Source organism: Lepisosteus oculatus, unplaced genomic scaffold (genome assembly GCF_040954835.1).
Source record: "Lepisosteus oculatus isolate fLepOcu1 unplaced genomic scaffold, fLepOcu1.hap2 HAP2_SCAFFOLD_761, whole genome shotgun sequence".
Taxonomy (NCBI): Eukaryota; Metazoa; Chordata; class Actinopteri; order Semionotiformes; family Lepisosteidae; genus Lepisosteus; species Lepisosteus oculatus.
In genome coordinates this window covers 12,511-32,072 of record NW_027168322.1, presented here as the reverse complement: position 1 = coordinate 32,072, position 19,562 = coordinate 12,511, and the positions used below count along the sequence as shown (strand labels likewise).

The 19,562-nt window shown below is 45.9% G+C and overlaps 8 non-coding genes across 8 annotated transcripts; 5 read left to right on the top strand and 3 right to left on the bottom strand.

Annotated features, from left to right (window-relative positions):
* Positions 1-8,231: 8,231 nt before the first annotated feature.
* On the top strand, positions 8,232-8,304 carry trnar-ccu (transfer RNA arginine (anticodon CCU)). The gene has a single exon. It is a non-coding gene; the product is annotated as a tRNA-Arg (tRNA).
* Positions 8,305-11,955: 3,651 nt separating this feature from the next.
* On the bottom strand, positions 11,956-12,029 carry trnan-guu (transfer RNA asparagine (anticodon GUU)). Its single transcript has one exon. It is a non-coding gene; the product is annotated as a tRNA-Asn (tRNA).
* A 1,192-nt stretch (positions 12,030-13,221) lies between these two features.
* trnar-ucg (transfer RNA arginine (anticodon UCG)) lies at positions 13,222-13,294 on the top strand. The gene has a single exon. It is a non-coding gene; the product is annotated as a tRNA-Arg (tRNA).
* A 1,554-nt stretch (positions 13,295-14,848) lies between these two features.
* On the bottom strand, positions 14,849-14,930 carry trnas-uga (transfer RNA serine (anticodon UGA)). Its single transcript has one exon. It is a non-coding gene; the product is annotated as a tRNA-Ser (tRNA).
* Positions 14,931-16,470: 1,540 nt separating this feature from the next.
* Positions 16,471-16,544, bottom strand: trnan-guu (transfer RNA asparagine (anticodon GUU)). Its single transcript has one exon. It is a non-coding gene; the product is annotated as a tRNA-Asn (tRNA).
* Positions 16,545-17,490: 946 nt separating this feature from the next.
* LOC138235122 (U5 spliceosomal RNA) lies at positions 17,491-17,607 on the top strand. Its single transcript, XR_011188016.1, has one exon. It is a non-coding gene; the product is annotated as a U5 spliceosomal RNA (small nuclear RNA).
* Positions 17,608-17,834: 227 nt separating this feature from the next.
* Positions 17,835-17,976, top strand: LOC138235119 (U4 spliceosomal RNA). Its single transcript, XR_011188013.1, has one exon. It is a non-coding gene; the product is annotated as a U4 spliceosomal RNA (small nuclear RNA).
* A 1,170-nt stretch (positions 17,977-19,146) lies between these two features.
* Positions 19,147-19,288, top strand: LOC138235121 (U4 spliceosomal RNA). Its single transcript, XR_011188015.1, has one exon. It is a non-coding gene; the product is annotated as a U4 spliceosomal RNA (small nuclear RNA).
* Positions 19,289-19,562: the final 274 nt, after the last annotated feature.

Here is a 19,562-nt window from a genome sequence, read left to right as displayed (position 1 = left end):
TTTAAAAGAGAAAAAAAAACTGACAACAACAAAGTAAGTCTGTGGTGTAATCAACTAGGTCTTGCAAACATACTTAACCTCTTCCAGCTACCAACATTACAAATGCTGTTTACACATTAGATGGTTATTTTTTGGCTTCTGATATTATGGTGGAAAAAGAGCCCTGGAATCTTTGTAGAAGGACAAAAGACAGAAAGAACAGGCAGTGTAACCATGGCGAAGAGAAGGGAAATATTGGAGAGAGCTTTTTTCATACACTTTTTATCATTGTTTTTCCAGCCCAACAATGATCAACTAATATGGGCAGGCGTCCTGTGCCAAATCCAATCTACCTTTCTTCCAAGCATACAGGAATGTCAGTGAATTAAATATTGACATGTGAAAATACCCAAAAATATGCAATCACACATATGCAGTTTGAGCAAACATAAGACAATACCCAAGTACCACAAACTACCAGGCATCATTAGCAGTTCAGGTGGGGAGCTGTGTCAGCATGCGTAGGCTGCAAAGGAACAAGTAATAGGTCTATTCCATGCTTAAAAGAGAAGAAAGAAAACACAACATTTCAGCCGTGGAGCCCTCACACCTGAAGAAGGCTCCACGGCCGAAACGTTGTGATTTCTTTCTTCTCTTTTCATCTAGTGTCATTAGCCAGTTCCTGTCAAAATAAAATAGAAAAGGATAACATTCTAGAGAGAGTTTGAAATACCAAGGTACAATTTAAACCATATTTCTTCCACTACAACCACAATATTTTGGAGAGATCGCTGAGCCTAACTGTTCTGGCATGTCCGTTAGCCTCCGTCCTGCTTCAGCAATGAATGCAACGGGGCACATTCTGAGGGAGATGCGGTCAATCAGGTTACAGGAAAACCACGCTATGCTTTTTTTTGAGATCCTGAAAAGGACAGAGGGGCCATGTATATGTGTGCAGCTGGATATGTAATTGCAGGTGGCGTAGCAAATTCTGCTGAAGCCCCACTGCCTGGTGTGGATGGTAGCTGTGCATGTTGCAGCAGAATTGTGCATGTGAGATCAAGGGGGCATGTCATGTGTTTGATCACTTCACTCCCTTCCGGAAGCACGTGATTCCCTGAGTCCAAAAAATTTGTAAGTTCTTTGGATGACCTGTGGACCGATCTTTCACGATGAAGAATTCCTTAAGAAGAATAGATCTCGGCCCACCATCCCAATGCCTCCATCTGAAAACAGCAACCTCCCACTGCCCTTAGTCTGCAAGGCAGTCCTTTCAAGTGCGATGATGACGCCGGGACCTTCGTTGCCTATTGTACGAGCTGAACTTTTGTGCTCATCAATTCAAGGCTCTTTCCATCAACTCATCTTGTCTTTTGACGCTTCATGTTTTGTGCTCCTTTGACTATCGGCATATCGGGTGACTGCAAACACTGAAGTTCTTGCTTACGGAGTGTGGAACAGTGTTTTCAAGTGATCGCTGTTCTGTCATGTTGACGCCGAGTGAATCTTTCTTTGGCAACATGGGCAGGCTGACAGCAGCGCGAGCTAAAGTAATGGCAAATTTCTTGACTTATTTCTGAATGTGAATGTTCTTTAGAAAAGGGATGCGGCGTTGCTTCTCCCCCGTGTAAAGGTCACGCATTCCAGACGTGGTTATGAGCGAACAGTTGCCGCAAGTGTTTGAAAAGAGCAAGAGAGGAAGCAGCCCTGCCCCGTGTGAGGATCAAACTCAGGACCTTCAGACGATGAGACTGACGCGCTACCAACTACGCCAACGAGGCCAGCTGCAGTACACAGCTGGAAAGTTTGCCTCATATGGATTTCAGTCGCCCGTTCCCTAATCTTTAGACGCCCTCTGCTGGATGTTGCATTTGCCTTTTGATCTCACCGATACTTTTTTGGTCTGTTTCTGTTGCGAGTCCGTTTTTCAGATCTCACCTAGCACAAGTCTCTCTGGCTGAAGTGGCCTCTCTGCTTCAGCATCGTGCCCTCACTCAGCCATTAAAAACGTCACTCGGACTTCTGACATGCTGACATGAAATGTCAAGAGAGAGTGGCGGAGACGCTCAAGGCAGAGAGAAGATGAAGAGGGGGCGTGGCTGCAAAATGATTGACAGCTGCATGACGCTCTCCATGCAAGGCGTGACCACAGGCTAAAGGACACCTTTCGGCACATCAAGCTCTAAGCACACACCTGGAGGACGTGGTAAATGATCCCGTTATCTCTCGCATGCAAAGCGAGCGCTGTACCATGCAAGCTAACCCCCCTCGCTGGGGCTCATGCCTCGGTGTCGCCTAGTGCCGCTTGTTCCCCTCTTACCGGGTGCAGTTCACTGCCCTTCGTCTGCAAGGCAGTCGTGTAATTGCGGCTTTCTTGACTTATTGATGAAGGTCTGACTGGACGAGCGAATGACGCCTCTCCCCCGTCCTCAAGCTCGCTGACAGAATAAAATGGAAAGTGCTGCCGTGGCTCATTGGTTTAGGGGTATGATTCTCGCTTAGGGTGTGGGAGGTCCTGGGTTCAACTCCTGGATGAGCCCTTGTGTGCTCTTTTTGTCCTCGTCCACAAGACTGGGAACTGCATGGGCGAATGTGAAGAAGATCCTTCTCGAACGTGCAAACTGTGCGAGAAGAGGGGGCGCTTGTTTCCAGCCAAAACTTCTCGCGTGTGAGACGAGCTGACCATCGCTGCAGGAGGTGGGAGGGTCACTCTGGTAGACAGGGCTGACCTTCGGCAATAGGATTTATACTCTCCAAGATGATATTTGCACTTTCTGGAGAGGCGATTTTCTCCACTTCAGTAGCCCGATTTCGTCGATTGCGTGGAGAGGGCTGTAGAATGTGGCGGCGCCTTTCCTGCTCCGTCCATGACAGGCGTGCTGGTCTCTGGAGAGAGAGCACGGTCCATCAGCACACTCCAATAAAGGCACTGGAAGCAGCTGAATCGCAATGGCGAAGCTCAGCGCTGGGCCGCTGGGCACATCTTACCACCGTTTCCGTAATGTAGTGGTTATCACGTTCGCCTCACACGCGAAAGGTCCCCGGTTCAAAGCCGGGCGGAAACAGACTTCTTTTGTCGCCACGCACAAAAGGGGATTGGGGATTCGCCTAGCGCTGTGATCGAACAGACCCACTCACCTCTTAGTGTGGCGGGATCTGCACAGTGCATGTCGCAGCGCATCCTGCTTTCACTTCAATGCGCGTCCTGATGTACCCCGGTCTCCCGCGTGACAGGTGGGGACAGGTGACAGGTCCTATACTAACGAGGAAGACATCGCTCTCTCCGACCCCCGGCATCGTGTCCCGACCCACCGTGCTGGAAGCCGACGGGTGCTGTGATTCCTTTACGGAGCAGAAATGACAACCGAGGAGCCGAGAGATCATTTCAGCATTTCGCGTCTGAACGGAAAACACAAACGACCAACTCAGAATGACTTGCCTTTGACGCTTTTCAAAGCGTTCTTTGTGCACGGCGACTGCGCCGCCTAGCAGATACAAATGGGTTGTACAACTTTAAACTAGCAAATGGAAGACGGCTAAGCCCCCTCTCTTTTAGCCCAGGTTCGATCTGTCTCCCAGAATCACCAGGGCGCACACACACACACCCGTGCCGTTGAAGTGCTCTGCTTCATTTCTAAGGGCAACTCAACATTCACTCCTACCCCGAGTGCAGAAAAGACAGTGTCTGCAGCAACAGCAGCTCAGGTCTCTGCACAGGAGCTAAGCTGCCCCCATCTCCTCTGCTCTGCGGCTCCTGTGGAGTGGAGTCCTGCCTGGAGCTGTGTTTGCAGGCGGCGGCTCCCCGCGCCCTGTCTGTGCGTCGTGAAATTAATTAATAACGTTAATAAATTTATAAAGTTAATAAAGTTATAAATTAGAAATTAATAACGATATAATTATATTCATGTACCGCAACACAAGAATAGTACACGCTGTACATTGTCTGTCGATAATGTTTCTGTAGTGCTTTTTCAGCACTCAGCATATGACTGTGCTGGTGGTGCTGTGGGTTAGGTTCCTGACTTCCATATCACACGGTCTATGATTGAATCCCATCGAACTATGACTTTACTTTTTAACAAACATTTCTTTGAAAAAATGAAACGTTTCCCTTGGTCAGAGATTAAATAAAACCTCACTTTTTTTTTGAGGTTTTACTGTGCAGAGTGAGGTTTTACCTCACTTTTTTTGAGCAGAAGGTTTACTGTGACCTGAGAAGGGCCGGCATCCAACCACAGTGGTACACACACACGCTCTCACTCATATGAGCTACATGGCTACCAAGATGATCTCGGGTGCGCCGAGCTGGTACGGAACATATTGAACTGATCGACGGCGAATTGTCTCTCAGACAGGCTTTTCACCTCTAAGCTCCCTGACTGACAGTGATCAGCTAGGTAGTGAAACAGTCAGCTGCTTCTAAGCCTTAAACAGCTGCATCTCGGCGCTTCCACAGAGAGATGATTTGAAAGCCGAACATCGCCCATTGGGAACACCTTACTATCACTAGTTAAAGAGACTCTTAAGGTCTTGCAGAGGTGCCTGTCTAATAGCATGCGCTTTGCAAGCTATAGGTGTTTAGGCTGAGGCAGAATGCCTGTTAACAAAATGTTTTTCTAAAGGTGTGTCCAAGTGGCTGCAAAAGGGCAACACTCCCGGGGCGCCGTGGCTTAGTTGGTTAAAGCGCCTGTCTAGTAAACAGGAGATCCTGGGTCTGAATCCCAGCGATGCCTTCTTTGTTCTGTCTTCTCGAACAGTACTGGTCATTATGGACAACCGCCTACGGCTAGACTTAATTAAATGCAAGTATTCATTTCCTGTCTTTAACGGGACTTGTTTTTCTTAAAATGGATGCAACTTGCAAAACATGAAATACAAACCTTGCTAATCAGCGCTAGCGGCTGGCAAATAAAAAAAGTCAGCAATGTTTTTTTCTTTAACCTTAACCCTACTAATGGAGAAGAGTTAAACGACCGAGTTTATGCAGCTTAAACGGTGCGCACGTCGGGTTCTTAGCTGAAAGGGTGGTAAATCACGCTCACCCCAGTCCTTAATCTTTTAAAGAGGATACAAAATTGAACCTAGTCGCCACATCACATACATCCTGTTCAATGATAAAAAGGTAACATCTATCCTCGCTCCAGACTAAATCTCACGTTGAGGGCATATTTTTTTTCACTTTACCGTGAGTCGGGCTCGGCTGCACAGAGGAGAGAGCAGAGCAATGAGGTCACGGGGACAGGGGAATCACACGCTGGCGGTTTGAATACGCGGAAGATCACTGAGAGATCCACAGTACATGGACCCTCCGTGCGCCATCAGTCCGCACTCCGGACTCTGAATCCTGCCATCCGAGTTAAGATCTCGGCGGAACCTGAGGCGCAGGTCCTTCTTAAAACGTAATCTGGTGAGCATTTTTAGAATCGTACTTGTATAGATGTAGCCTTTAATGTGTTGCTAGGTTAAAATTGATGACTTCTTGTATTTCAGTAGGCAACTGCCCTCTTGATTTCGGATTTAATTTCTTTATTACAGGGGCGCTTTTATGAAGATAGAGTCATGTTCAGGTACTTTGCTTGATGGAGGAAGCTCATTTCGGACTCTATGATCTGCTCACCTGGAAAGGTCTGCTGTACTGCTACAAGAGAGAAGTAGAGTCTGGAAGAAGGGACAATTTTATGATGCTTTGGAAGGTAATGTTTTTTTTCTTTGAAATCGAAATGAATCAGAATATCAGTGCAAAAGACAAACTCTTGGTTTGGTTTAAAGAGATATGGTTTTAAAACAGACAACATGTAGAAAACAGGTGTTTCTCACTTTTGGAAAAGAATGGACCGGGGGTAATATTTTACTAGTTGCAGGGCTGAGCTCACTGGGTTACAGTCCAGCAGCGTCACACCAAGGCCAGTGGCGCAATGAATAACGCGTTTGATTACGACTCAGGAGATTGTAGGTTCGACTCCTACCTGGCTCGGGTCATTTTTAAACGCATCGGGCTGCTCCCTAAGTAGTCTGTGCTACTTACTGCATTGTAATTGTACCCAGTAAGAGATTTCCTTCATGTAAATGAACTGCACCTGACAGCTTTAGAAAAACACCTGGGCTCAGTACGGTGCTGAGAGCTTAGCGTTGCTGTTTTAATTAGCACGCACTGCATCCGCTATGGACCCGAACTTTTCAATTATTCCGATCAGTAAGTCAACACGTAGTCCACATGAAAGGTAGAAATATTCTCTTGTCTGTCTCTTGTTTGTATAGAACTGAATGTCCCTGACAATGTACTGTTAGTTTTAATTGAAGAACGGCATTTGTGTTCAAATATACCAGACAAGTTTACGTAACTGCTCATGCGACACTCAGTTGTAATTAGTCAAGAAATAAAGTCGAACAACAGCTGCGGGTTTGATTCTGAACGTATGAGATTGCAACGCCTTTTACTTCCATTGACAAATGATAGAGATTCGAAGAGAGATCCTTCAGACCAGCAAGCAAACCCACGGCTATTTCGGTTTTCTATCTAGGCAACGTTGGGGTCTGCAATAGCATACATGAAAGCGTGATGCAATTTCTGTGGCTACATTTGTTGCACGTCATGCACAGTAAGAGTGTTTCTAACACCAAATAAAAAGTCAACAATTAGTGATCACGCCTTCTCCTCAGTTAACCCACTGAAACCCTTGCTGTTAACAGTTCTTTACTGCGTGCTTTACGAGCACCTACATACCGTGTCGGTTCTTTCAGCTTTATTCATTAGGTTTTCAAAGGCATAAGTAGAGCACCAGAGGTGCGAACGCAAAATGTGTGGTTATCTGAAGTCTTGCTTTCCATGGCAGCGGGTCCAAGCGATTTAGCGTTTTTATAGTACCGGGAAAGGAGAAGCAGCACTTCGCCTCTGCCGCGCAGACACAAGGCGACGTACGGCAGACGCCGGAGTCGGCAGGTTTCGAACCTGCGCGGGGAGTCGCCAACGCATTTCGAGCCCATCGCCTTAACCTCTCGACCACGACAAAAGCGAGCCCGCCGCCGCCGCATTCCTCCTATAATCAAACACGGACTGCGAGGTGGCTTCAAATGTTAAAGTCCCCCCGTCCGGATGTCAAAATGCAACTTTGGCAGACAGAACAAACATCAACAAACCACAAATGTGGACAAGGATTTTACAAGCTGCACCACACTGCACTTTCAAAAGCATTTACATTCGTGTTAGACGCAGGAATTTGCCTTTGATTTGCGCGCTTACGAACGCCATGGAAAACGAAACAAAACTAAAGCCCTCAGCTCCTGCACTTGATTATAATCCCGTTATGTGTCGAAGCAGGAATTTACGTCATCCTACCACTGCAACACGGGGAATAGAGGGAAATGAGCACAAGCTACGAATTGTCTCTAATCAGTCCCTACAGTTGTAAGACGCCTGGAAGCGTGCACCCCCATCATTAATCTTTGCGCATCTGTGCAAGGTAAACTCTGGAGCAGTCTCTGAAACGGCTCAAAGGAAACACGTGATTGATTCCATGTGCATCTGGGGTTCATTTCTTATTTACATTTAATTCAAGGGAAAGGCTTGGGTCAGTTTCAGACGGCCTCCAACAGCGAGATTCAAGCGCCCCACCTTCAGCCCAATCTGCGCCGCCAGAACGCCAACGGCTCCTCTGGTCTCCGGGGTGCGGTTGTGACCCCGTAACCTAAAGTGTTGGTGGCAGACAAATGGAGACTAACAGGTGATGTCCTAGGACATGACCACATTGTGACACTCGGTGGGGATGGTGACCATTGCTTGGAAAAGAGTGCGAGGCCCCTTTAGAAAAACATTTTGTTAACAGGCATTCTGCCTCAGCCTAAACACCTATAGCTTGCAAAGCGCATGCTATTAGACAGGCACCTCTGCAAGACCTTAAGAGTCTCTTAAACTAGTGATAGTAAGGTGTTCCCAATGGGCGATGTTTGGCTTTCAAATCATCTCTCTGTGGAAGCGCCGCGATGCAGCTGTTTAAGGCTTAGAAGCAGCTGACTGTTTCACTACCTAGCTGATCACTGTCAGTCAGGGAGCTTAGAGGTGAAAAGCCTGTCTGAGAGACAATTCGCCGTCGATCAGTTCAATATGTTCCGTACCAGCTCGGCGCACCTGAGATCATCTTGGTAGCCGTGTAGCTCAGATGAGTGAGAGCGTGTGTGTGTGTGTACCACCGTGATTGGATGCCGGTCCTTCTCAGGTCACAGTAAACCTTCTGCTGCCTAACTTTCCCCAGTGTGCCCCAGTGGCCTAATGGATAAGGCACTGGCCTCCTAAGCCAGGGATTGTGGGTTCGAGTCCCATCTGGGGTGCTCCTGTCCCATTTTGAGCATACAAATGTCCTTGTGATTTGCAAAGCTACAACCCCACCTTACTCAGTGAGCGTCTCTGCTTTTCTCTCACATACAGTTGGGAGAAAAACTTTTGTAAACAGCCCTTCGGAATGATGTGGATTTCTGCATGAATGGCTCCTAACATGTGATCTTATCTTTATCTAAGTCATAATAATTAATAAAGAGAGTGTGATTTAACAAACAACACACGCCCAACATTTGACATTGCTGTTTCTTTATTGACCAAATGGTTTAAACAATCAAGGTCATTGATGGAAAAAGTACGTGAACCCTTATATTAAGGAGCTAGTGGAACCTCCTTTATGACAAAAACCTCAACCCCCACTTTCTGTAGCGGCTGGTCAGACCTGAGCAGCGGTTAGGAGGTATTTTGGCCTATTCCTCTATGAAAAACTGTTTCAGTTCATGTATATTTTTGGGATGTCTTGCACTGAACGGCCTGCTTCAGATCACGCCACAGTACTTCAATGGGATTGGGGTCAGGACTCTTACTTGGCCATCCCAAAATACGGAATTTCTTCTGTTTCAGCCACTCTGTTGTTGATGTACTCCTTTAACTTTCAACTTTTGTCACGTCTGTCCACAGAACATTGTTCCAGGAGTTGCTGTGGAACATCCATGTGGTCTTTAGCAAACTTGAGAGGGGCAGTGGTGGTTTTTTTGGGGGGGAGAGCAGTGGTTTCCTCCATGGTGACCTCGCATGATCACCACTCCTGTTCAGATTTCTTCTTATGGTGGACTCATGAACACAGACGTAAGACAAAGTCAACCACCTGTTCGCTAGATCCCATCCCCACTCAGCTAGTCAAAGATTCCCTCGAAGGACTGGCAGGACCTATAATTAGCATGATGAATGCATCGCTTGCGTCAGGCGTTGTACCTGATCAATTTAAGGTAGTGGTTGTTAGACCGCTCCTTAAGAAGTCAAATTTGGATCCACAAGTTCTTAACAACTACAGGCCTGTCTCAAAGGTCCCATTTCAATCTAAAAGTCTTGGGAGAATAGTTGTTGCCCAACGTCAATCGTATCTGGATTCAAATAATATACTTGAGAAATTTCAGTCTGGTTTCTGAAACTGCATTAACAAGAGTCGTAAATGATATTCTCTTAGCTACTGATGCGGGGAATGCAACAGTGCTTGTGCTTCTAGATCTTAGAGCTGCCTTTGACACGGTTGACCTCTCTGTTTTGTTACACAGGCTTGAGTTTGAGGTTGGCTTATCTGGAACCGTCCTTCAGTGGTTTACTTCACATTTAACTCATCGTTTTCATTATGTTCAAATATCTAATAATTGTACTGCTTCATCAATGTCACCAGTTCAATTTGGGGTACCAGAAGATCAGTGCTGGGACCAATATTGCTCTCTCTCTCTAGATGCTGCTGCTAGGTAGGATAATATGAAAAAATAATATGAACTTTCATTCATATGCTGATGACACTCAAATAAACATTTTGTTTACACCAAACGACAACTCTTCTATTATCAGTTTAGTTAAATGCATTAAGGAAGGAAATACTTGGATGTGTGAAAACTTTTTGTTACTCAACTCTGAGAAAAATGAGGATCTGTTGATCGGAGGCAACAATACTGATAGGACTACTATAACTTCAGCACTTAACTCAGAGGATTTAAACATTTGCCTCAAAGAGACAGCACGTTACCTAGGCGGCATATTAGACACAAGGCTCTTAACAACTTGCATTGTTAAGTGCCTTGGGACAACCTTGTTGTGAAAGGCGCTATATAGAAATACATTGATTTGAATTGAATTGACAATGTAAAATGTTGTGTGTGTTGTTTGTTAAACAAGACTGTCTTTATTTATCAAAAAATAAAAGGAATTTGCTAGGAATGCAAACGTTAGGTTGCGCTTCTTCATGCTGCATCGTCGGCATGAGTGGAGCTTTTTAAACGTCTGTACTTACTGTGCCCCATAAGAAATCGTTTGTCCCCGTTCAAAAGACATTGTGCGATGTCCTGCAGTGTTCGCAAAGCAAACCTTTGACAGTTTGAAAAGAGGAATTTATTCTGCTTCCTGTGCGTGCAGTAGTTACAAAGTTGAACGTCTTTACACGATTTGCTGCAGTTTTCAGTGGGCGGGCTTTGTCAGATGGCTTGGAAAAACGCACTGTGTTTTGGCTCGGGAAACATCATGAGAAGTGTCCTGCATGTTTTCTGTGTATAGCTGTCTTTTAACGCATACAGAATTCATTCGAAATCATTGATTTCTCCAATTAACAAGGGTCCCTTAAAAGATGAGTCAAAGTAACGTCTAATCAGATTAGTTTCCTTAGAGCTGGTTCAGAGTTTGCTCAAGAGTTTACCTTTCACAAATGCGCAAAGAAGAATGTTGGGGGTGCATGCTTCAAGGTGCCTTACAGCTGTAGGGAGTGATTCGAGACGATTCGTGGTGTGTGCTAGTTCCCATATACCGTACGCCCCGGGGTGCAGTGCTAGGATGACGTACAATACCGTTTGGGCACGTAACGGCGTTATATGCAAGTGCGGGACGTGAGGGTTTTCGTTTGTTCATTTTGTTTTGCTCTGCTTTGCTTTGTTTCGTGGTCAAGAGGCGTAAGGTAAGTCGTAATCCAGGGAGAACACTGGTGGCAAACAGTCCGAGGTGAGAGGCGAGGTCCAAAGTCGAAAAGGCAGAAGGGGAGTCCAATATCCAGAATAAACGAGGTAATGGAAAAAACGCCAGGTAGAGCTCTCAAGGAGTAGACTCAATACCAGCGGGAAGCAGGTAAAGATGGTAAAAATAGCACTGCGTACCGCACGGTGGAGTGTGTGCAGGTGGGTTAACTCGTGCGGCGGCGTTTGTTAATAATCACCCGCTGCTGGTGCTGTTTAGATTGCTTAAGAGTTGGTCTTAACTGCCTGGCGGTCATGACAAGCTCCTCTTTAAGCTGTGGTTTAGTTTTGCATTCATGTGTTTCTAGAGCAGTTATTTATGGGGGTGGGTGGGTCTTTCACAGAGGCTCAGGACAAATCCCCCGCCTGAAAGTCTAATGTGTGCGTTCAGACAGTCACAGGTCAAGAGCCAGGCAGGAGGACAATGGACAGAAGAGCCAACGAACTAAAAATAAAAGAACAGATATGAAAAAGCCACCATCTTTTTCTTTTTGACATTTTCCGACTTTTATGCAAGCCAGGACAAAGTTGCTCGTAGCTACTTGTGGATTCAAATACTCTATCGAGTGCTTTGATGAGTTTTTGCAATTTGATTGTCGTCCTGTCAGCCTGTTTCTGTTTTTTTTTTTTTTTTCAATCTAGGGATGGAAAGTATGAGGGAAATGATGGAGCAATCAATAACCGCTCCGGAAAAATGGCAGAAAGAAATGGTCCGTCACTAAGGACATTTGTGAAGCAGAGGAGTGACATCACCACAAAGGCGACACATTCTGCTGATGGTTTTGGTGAATAATGATTGAGGCGCGTTAAGAGAAAGGTAGCTGTGTCAGCATGCGTAGGCTGCAAAGGATCAAGCAAAGGTTTACTCCATGCTGAAAAGAGAAGAAAAGAAGCACAACGTTTCGACTGTGGAGCCTTCTGCGCCATCTTCTTTAGCGGTGATGATGTTTACATTGGAAAAACGGAGACATGCGTCCCTGGGTGGGCTTGAACCACCAACCTTTCGGTTAACAGCCGAACGCGCTAACCGATTGCGCCACAGAGACTGACAGCCGCTTGTGCTCCCTACATTTGCAGGTTTATGGTCAAAGAAAACAATCACTTGCGCTTCTTGCAGCCGGCAATCTTTTTCCACTGACAACCAAGAAATGGATTTCATCTTTCACAAGCTGTATGGATTTCTTCAAAAACAAGTTATTCCAGAAAGGAAATGAATTCTTGCATTAAACTGAACCAAGCTGTACATGTTTGTCTGAAATGATACATTCGGCACAACAAGACACGGAGAGAGGCACCGCTGGTATTCAGACCCAGGATCGCCTGCTTACTAGGCGGGCACTTTAAGCCACTAGGGAACAGCGCCAGCAGAGCACCGCGCTTTTACAGACACTTGGACACATCTGCGTTCGGTGTGCACTTAACCTGCTCTCTGAGCCCGTTGCCTCCGTCCCATTTAATAGCAGAACTGACGCCAAGAGAAATGATGAGAAATGGCATTTATCGGGCACTTTTCATGTCCAAGGAGCTCAATGCCCTTGACACCTCCCCAAGGCGACAGAGCTGTGCATTCTTTGGTGACACCATTTTTTCTTTTGTTTAATTTCTATACTTATTGATAGAATAAAAACGATATGTCATGTACTGTAAGGGAAATGTCTCTTTTCATGGGGAAAGCTAGCACCAGCAAATGTTGTGTTTAGAAGAAGTGATTTAACATGACACGTGACCTAATTTACTGGAGCAAAAGCTCACCCAGCAAGCCCTGCTTTACTTCTACAGGAGAGAAGTACTGTAGAGTCTGCAAGATGTTCAGCTGGGTAGCTACGTCAGCATGCCTCGGCTGAAAAGGAACAAGTACTAGGTTTATTGCATGCTGAAAAGAGAAGAACGGAAACACAGCGTTTCGACTGTGAGGTCTTCTCACACCTGAAGAAGCCTCACACCTGTAAAAGGCTCCATGGTTTTCTTTCTTCTCTTTTCAACATGGAATACACCTATTGTCTGCAAGATGTGACAATTTCATGGTGTTTTGGAAGAAAACCTTTTTCTTTGAATTCAAAATCAATCGGAATTTCAGCACGACACATCAACACTTTTTCTGTTTTAAGGAGATGATATTTTAAACCTGATAAAAATAGTAGGAAACACAAGTTTCTTGCTGTGAAAATTTAGATGGGGAAGTGTACTACTAGTAGCAGTGTAGAGCTCTCTGTGGTGGAGTGCAAGTGCATGTTCTATGGGCCAGTGGCGTAATGGATAACGCGTCTGACTTCGGATCAGAAGATTGTAGGTTCGAGTCCTGCCTGGCTCGTGAGGCTTTTAAACCTCTCAGGTTCCTCGGTAACAGGTTGGCGTCATGTATGTGAACTATAGAAAAGCATTTGCCACAACCCGTAAATTAGCACGCAAGTGCGGGCTGGTGAACACAGAACTGTATGGAGATCATCTCCAGCTCCGAGCTCAAATGCAATGAAAAAACATGCAGAACAGAACTGGAGAGCAGCTGAATTTGTGCTCAGTAGGGTGGGGAGGACTCAGCATTGCTATTGTTCTAATTGGCATGAACTGCAGGGGATCTGAATCAGAACATGTCAGTTAGTTCGACCATTGCGTCAATATGTAGGCCACGTTAATACAGAATTATTACTTTGTCTGTCTCGTCTTTGTATATAGCTGAATGTCCCTGACAATTTCATGTTAGTTTTTAAGAACGACATTGGTGCTAATATATACATATATAGCATATAAGGAACACGTAAAAGTTTAGTCCATGCTGAAAAGATAAGAAAACCGCCACAACGTTTCATCTTGGAATAAATCTTTACTTGTTGTTTTGCAGCCTACCCATTCTGACCTAACTCCTCCCTTGAAATTCCCTAACAGATAAGGGTACGTAACGGCTCATGCGATGCTCAGTTGCAATTTGTCCCAAAACAAACAAGAACAGCAGCTGAGGGTTTGAGTTTGAACATGCACTGTATTAAAGCAGCTTTTATTTCCATTGATAAATGCTAGATATTCCTACAGAGATTCTCCAGGTGAGTAAGCGATTCCTGTTTCTGTTTCTATTTCTGTTTCATATATATATACAGTATATATATGTTACATGTGTCTCTGCAATAGTATAAATGTGTTATACACTATCAGGGGCTGCTTTTTTGTGCACCTCATCTACAACAAGGGTTTTTTTTTCATTTATGTTTGTGGACCTTCACCATTTGAGGAAGTGAGTTAGATAAGAAAGTTACAGGTATGGTGAGCAATGACTGACAAAGGCACGTACTGGGTATTCCTTACAGAAGTGTAAGCAATTTGTTCTAAAAAACACCGGCTAAAGTCCAACATCGTTAGCAATCTTATTACTTAAACAGAATTAACATCAATAAACTGTAATGTGCTGGTACATGCGAGTAGATTTGATCTTCTATTAAACAAAAATGCAATTACAGCTCTAAAAAGGTCAACCTAGACTTCTGTAACAGATCTGTTCAGGTCATCGGTGTTTCTCTGACCTTGTGAGTCTTTGGAATTTTAAAAGTGTATTTTGCTTGCCTGTCATGTGGTCTGTGTACAAGTCACTGTGGCGTATGCGGTCCTACACAGCCTTGCTATAGACGTGACGACCCTCCGCTATGTTGCAATGGAGAACAGGTTCAGTACGGAGCTGCTGAGAAAATTCAGCTGGAAAGCTCGTTGCAGAAAAGCATCGTTATCTGTGTCCAGCGGCAAAGCGTCCATCGTGGGTGCTGAAGAATCGATTTCACAGGCTGCGGGTCCAGGCGATTTAGAGTGTTAAAGGTCCCAGCGAAAACTAAACGGCGCTGGTCCTTTTACACGCACGCACGCAACCAAATGCAAAGGACGCCGTAGTCGGCAGGATTTGAACCTGCGCGGGGAGACCCCAACAGATTTCAAGTCTGTCACCTCAACCACTCGGCCACGACTACAGCGAGCACTGCGGCCGCTGCCTTCTTGCTACAATCGAACAGGGAGTGCGAGGCGGCGGCGGCAGTGGAGGCAACTTTTTTCAAGTTCGCTCTCCGTTTAAGAAACCTTTTACGCCATACGTGCAAGCACACACACACACACACCTCAGAGGACTTAAGGGTGGCTTCAAGTTGGAATGATAAAGTCTCCCCGTTCGGACATGAAAACAGAACGTTCTTAGACAGAAAGCAATCAACAACGGAGACATGTGGACGACGATTTTAGTCACTGCACTTTGAATAGCATTTTTACTCCAGTTACAGGAGATGCACCAATGGCCCTTGACCTACGCTCTTACCAATGCCTTGAACATTCAAACAAAACAGCCCTCAAGTCCTGCGGTTTAATATAACGCTGTTACGTGTCGAGGCAGTATTTGACTCTGTCCTACCGTTGAGACACGGGGCGTATATGGAAACGAACACATGCTACGGATCGTCTCTAATCGGTCCCTACAGTTGGAAGGCTCCTTGAAGCGTGCACCCCCATCATTCATCTTTGCGCATCTGTGAAAGGTAGACTCTTGAGCAATGTTTGAGCCAGCTCTAAGGCAACTAGTGCTATTGGACAGACACCTCTGGAAGATCCTAAGAGTCTCTTAACACCACTTCCAGCAGCAAGCTTAATTGTTCGCTGGAGGTCTCCCACCCAGGTACTGACCAGGCAAAGAATCACCAGTACATTGAATGAGGAAGTTAATCCTGAAATCCAATTACATATCTCAAGGTAAGACAAATCCATAAGAACATGTCTTAGTATTACTTCGTTTACATTAGTATGGCACTGAGTTGGAGCTCCTCTTTAAGCTGTGGTTTAGTTTTGCATTCATGTGTTTCTAGAGCAGTTATTTATGGGGGTGGGTGGGTCTTTCACAGAGGCTCAGGACAAATCCCCCGCCTGAAAGTCTAATGTGTGCGTTCAGACAGTCACAGGTCAAGAGCCAGGCAGGAGGACAATGGACAGAAGAGCCAACGAACTAAAAATAAAAGAACAGATATGAAAAAGCCACCATCTTTTTCTTTTTGACATTTTCCGACTTTCATGCAAGCCAGGACAAAGTTGCTCGTAGCTACTTGTGGATTCAAATACTCTATCGAGTGCTTTGATGAGTTTTTGCAATTTGATTGTCGTCCTGTCAGCCTGTTTCTGTTTTTTTTTTTTTCAATCTAGGGATGGAAAGTATGAGGGAAATGATGGAGCAATCAATAACCGCTCCGGAAAAATGGCAGAAAGAAATGGTCCGTCACTAAGGACATTTGTGAAGCAGAGGAGTGACATCACCACAAAGGCGACACATTCTGCTGATGGTTTTGGTGAATAATGATTGAGGCGCGTTAAGAGAAAGGTAGCTGTGTCAGCATGCGTAGGCTGCAAAGGATCAAGCAAAGGTTTACTCCATGCTGAAAAGAGAAGAAAAGAAGCACAACGTTTCGACTGTGGAGCCTTCTGCGCCATCTTCTTTAGCGGTGATGATGTTTACATTGGAAAAACTGAGACATGCGTCCCTGGGTGGGCTTGAACCACCAACCTTTCGGTTAACAGCCGAACGCGCTAACCGATTGCGCCACAGAGACTGACAGCCACTTGTGCTCCCTACATTTGCAGGTTTATGGTCAAAGAAAACAATCACTTGCGCTTCTTGCAGCCGGCAATCTTTTTCCACTGACAACCAAGAAATGGATTTCATCTTTCACAAGCTGTATGGATTTTGAAATGTATGGACGATGCCAGGTGTCCCACAACACCACAGCGCCGACACACCTTTGGTTGTCCCACATAAAAAACATAGCCATTGCAGGCGCCCAGCCGGATTGTAGAGGGCAGGTGCCTTAAGCCTCCATTTACATTGTCCGGTAGCAAGCGAACCTCGAATTTCCTTGCTCCTGTTTTTATACCGTCAACATCTCTAACCTCAGTTCCATGGTGGACGGTGCAGTACTGCTTAAGCCAGGTGTGAATGTCCTCCGTCTTTGCCAGTTCCGAGAACATAACAACATGCACCGTTTTCCTCTCTCTCTGTGTCAGAGGCTGCAAGTTGATCTTCTCAAGGGCAGGAACTTTCCCTCTTTTTGCCTCAAACACATCCACACATTGTTCAAACAGAGAATAGGTAGCAAAAACAACCTCAAATGCTTTCTGACCTGGGAGAGCGAAGATGAAATCCAAGTGCCGAGGTTCAAAGCCACGTTCCTTCTGTAACACTTTTCTGCTGAACTGCATACGATCCATGAAGAGGTCATCCAAAAGCTCAAAACGTACAGCATTCTTGCGGGATCCAAAGGTTGCCATCTCAAACTGCAAAACAAACACTGCTTCCACAAAACAAGAAAACAATCCAACTACTCTAACTACAGGCTGATCAAGGTATCTCCCCTGCCAGGTAAGCCGAGAGCCGCAGGCGATGAGCCCAGAGCTGAACGGGCCCCACTGGCTCGTTTGTAAGGCCAGGTGCATTGCCAACCACGACCGGCAGGGCAGAGGCCTTGAAGGCGGCCTGGGCTCCTGCAGCTGTCCAGCCACGCACTCTGGTTTCTCTTCATCTCGTACAAATCTTTTGCCTTTTACTAAAGATTTCCATGGAGAGGAACATGAATGAGTTCCATACAATTTTTGTGCTTCCCTGCCTTCGGGTGGGGCGCAGCTGGGCTGGTCAAAGAGAGAAACTAAAACCGCTCACAATCGCTCTTATTACGGCGACTGTGGCCGTCTGCTCTGCGAGTCCTCGGTCTCCGCCTCTCTGATTGGCGCTCTTTTCTTTGGGGGGCGGGAATATGCTGTGAAATATGAAGCGTTACAGCAACGACATGCCATGAGACGATTGATAACGATTTCCATAGGATCCCCGCGGTTGCCTGGCAACCGTCAGCTTTGCGCAGTGGCAGTATCGTAGCCTGTGAGGTTTAGCCGAGGCGCGATTATTGCTAGTTGAAAACTTTTCCCAATACCCCGCTTCCGCCGGTTTGCAATACAATCGGCGAAAGCAATTTTTGACAGTCTCGTCAGAGACTGAGCAAGGTGTTTAAAGACAGATTTTGTCATGGTAACATCATGGTAGAAAGAAACAAGCTTGTTACGTCTCAACAGAAACGCTCTTTAGCTCTTTCAGCGTTATGCAGAGAACAGCGTCTGTCGAGATCACTTTTGAGTCAGCGCGAAACGCCGTGTGCTGTCAGTTTGATTTCATATTGCTCGTAGCGGCGCCCGGCTTTTGTCTGTCAAACGTTAGGTTGCGCTTCTTCATGCTGCATCGTCGGCATGAGTGGAGCTTTTTAAACGTCTGTACTTACTGCGCCCCATAAGAAATCGTTTGTCCCCGTTCAAAAGAGATTGTGCGATGCCCTGCAGCGTTCGCAAAGCAAACCTTTGACAGTTTGAAAAGAGGAATTTATTCTGCTTCCTGTGCGTGCAGTAGTTACAAAGTTGAACGTCTTTACACGATCTACTGCAGTTTTCAGTGGGCGGGCTTTGTCAGATGGCTTGGAAAAACGCACTGTGTTTCGGCTCGGGAAACATCATGAGCAGTGTCCTGCATGTTTTCTGTGTATAGCTGTCTTTTAACGCATACAGAATTCATTCGAAATCATTGTAAGATTCTCCCTCAGTTCCGTTGTGCAGTGCTTTACCTCTTTCAAAAGGCTTCACTTTCCTAGTCACATTCCAAGGCTCATCGAACCCGGGCTGTTTCCTCCAGCGGTATAGTATTGCAGTGAGACAGCACGATGCCTGCAAGACTATGTCACACTAAACGCCACAGATTGTGTTTGTCCGTTCGTGTCAGTCGTCCTGCAGCCACGGGAAGTGGGACACAAACATGCTGCAATGCTTTCAGGACGTTAGGATTTGTTTGTGCAACATCCGAGAAGAGTACTTGTGGCTTGAATGTGAACTGTACGTGCCCGCCCCCTTTCCTCTGTAGTGCATGAGTTCCTCCCGGCATGCCCTTCGTCATTGTTCTGTCATCTTGTATTTAAAGGGTTGTATTTCTGCTGCTGAAAATAAGCAACGGTTTTCTCACAACGCCCTTTGTTCCCGACGGAGCCCTTGTCTGTCATGAAATTCTTCAAAACCTCAAGCTAGAAGAAGAAGACGACAAATATGAAGCGTTACAGCAACGACATGCCATGAGACGATTGATAACGATTTCCATAGGATCCCCGCGGTTGCCTGGCAACCGTCAGATTTGCGCATTGGCAGTATCGTAGCCTGTGAGGTTTAGCCGAGGCGCGATTATTGCTAGTTGAAAACTTTTCCCAATACCCCGCTTCCGCCGGTTTGCAATACAATCGGCGAAAGCAATTTTTGACAGTCTCGTCAGAGCGTGACATAGTCTTGCAGGCATCGTGCTGTCTAACTGCAATACTATACCGCTGGAGGAAACAGCCCGGGTTCAATGAGCCTTGGAATGTGACTAGGAAAGTGAAGCCTTTTGAAAGAGGTAATGTCGACGCTTTTTTAACAGAGCACCAAAAAAGCGTCTTTTTTGAAGGCCTCGGTACTGAGCATTGGTGGTTCAGTGGTAGAATTCTCACTTCCCACGTGGGAGGCTCTGGTTCGATTCCCAGCCAAAGCAGTGGCTTTTGCAGCGAGCGGCT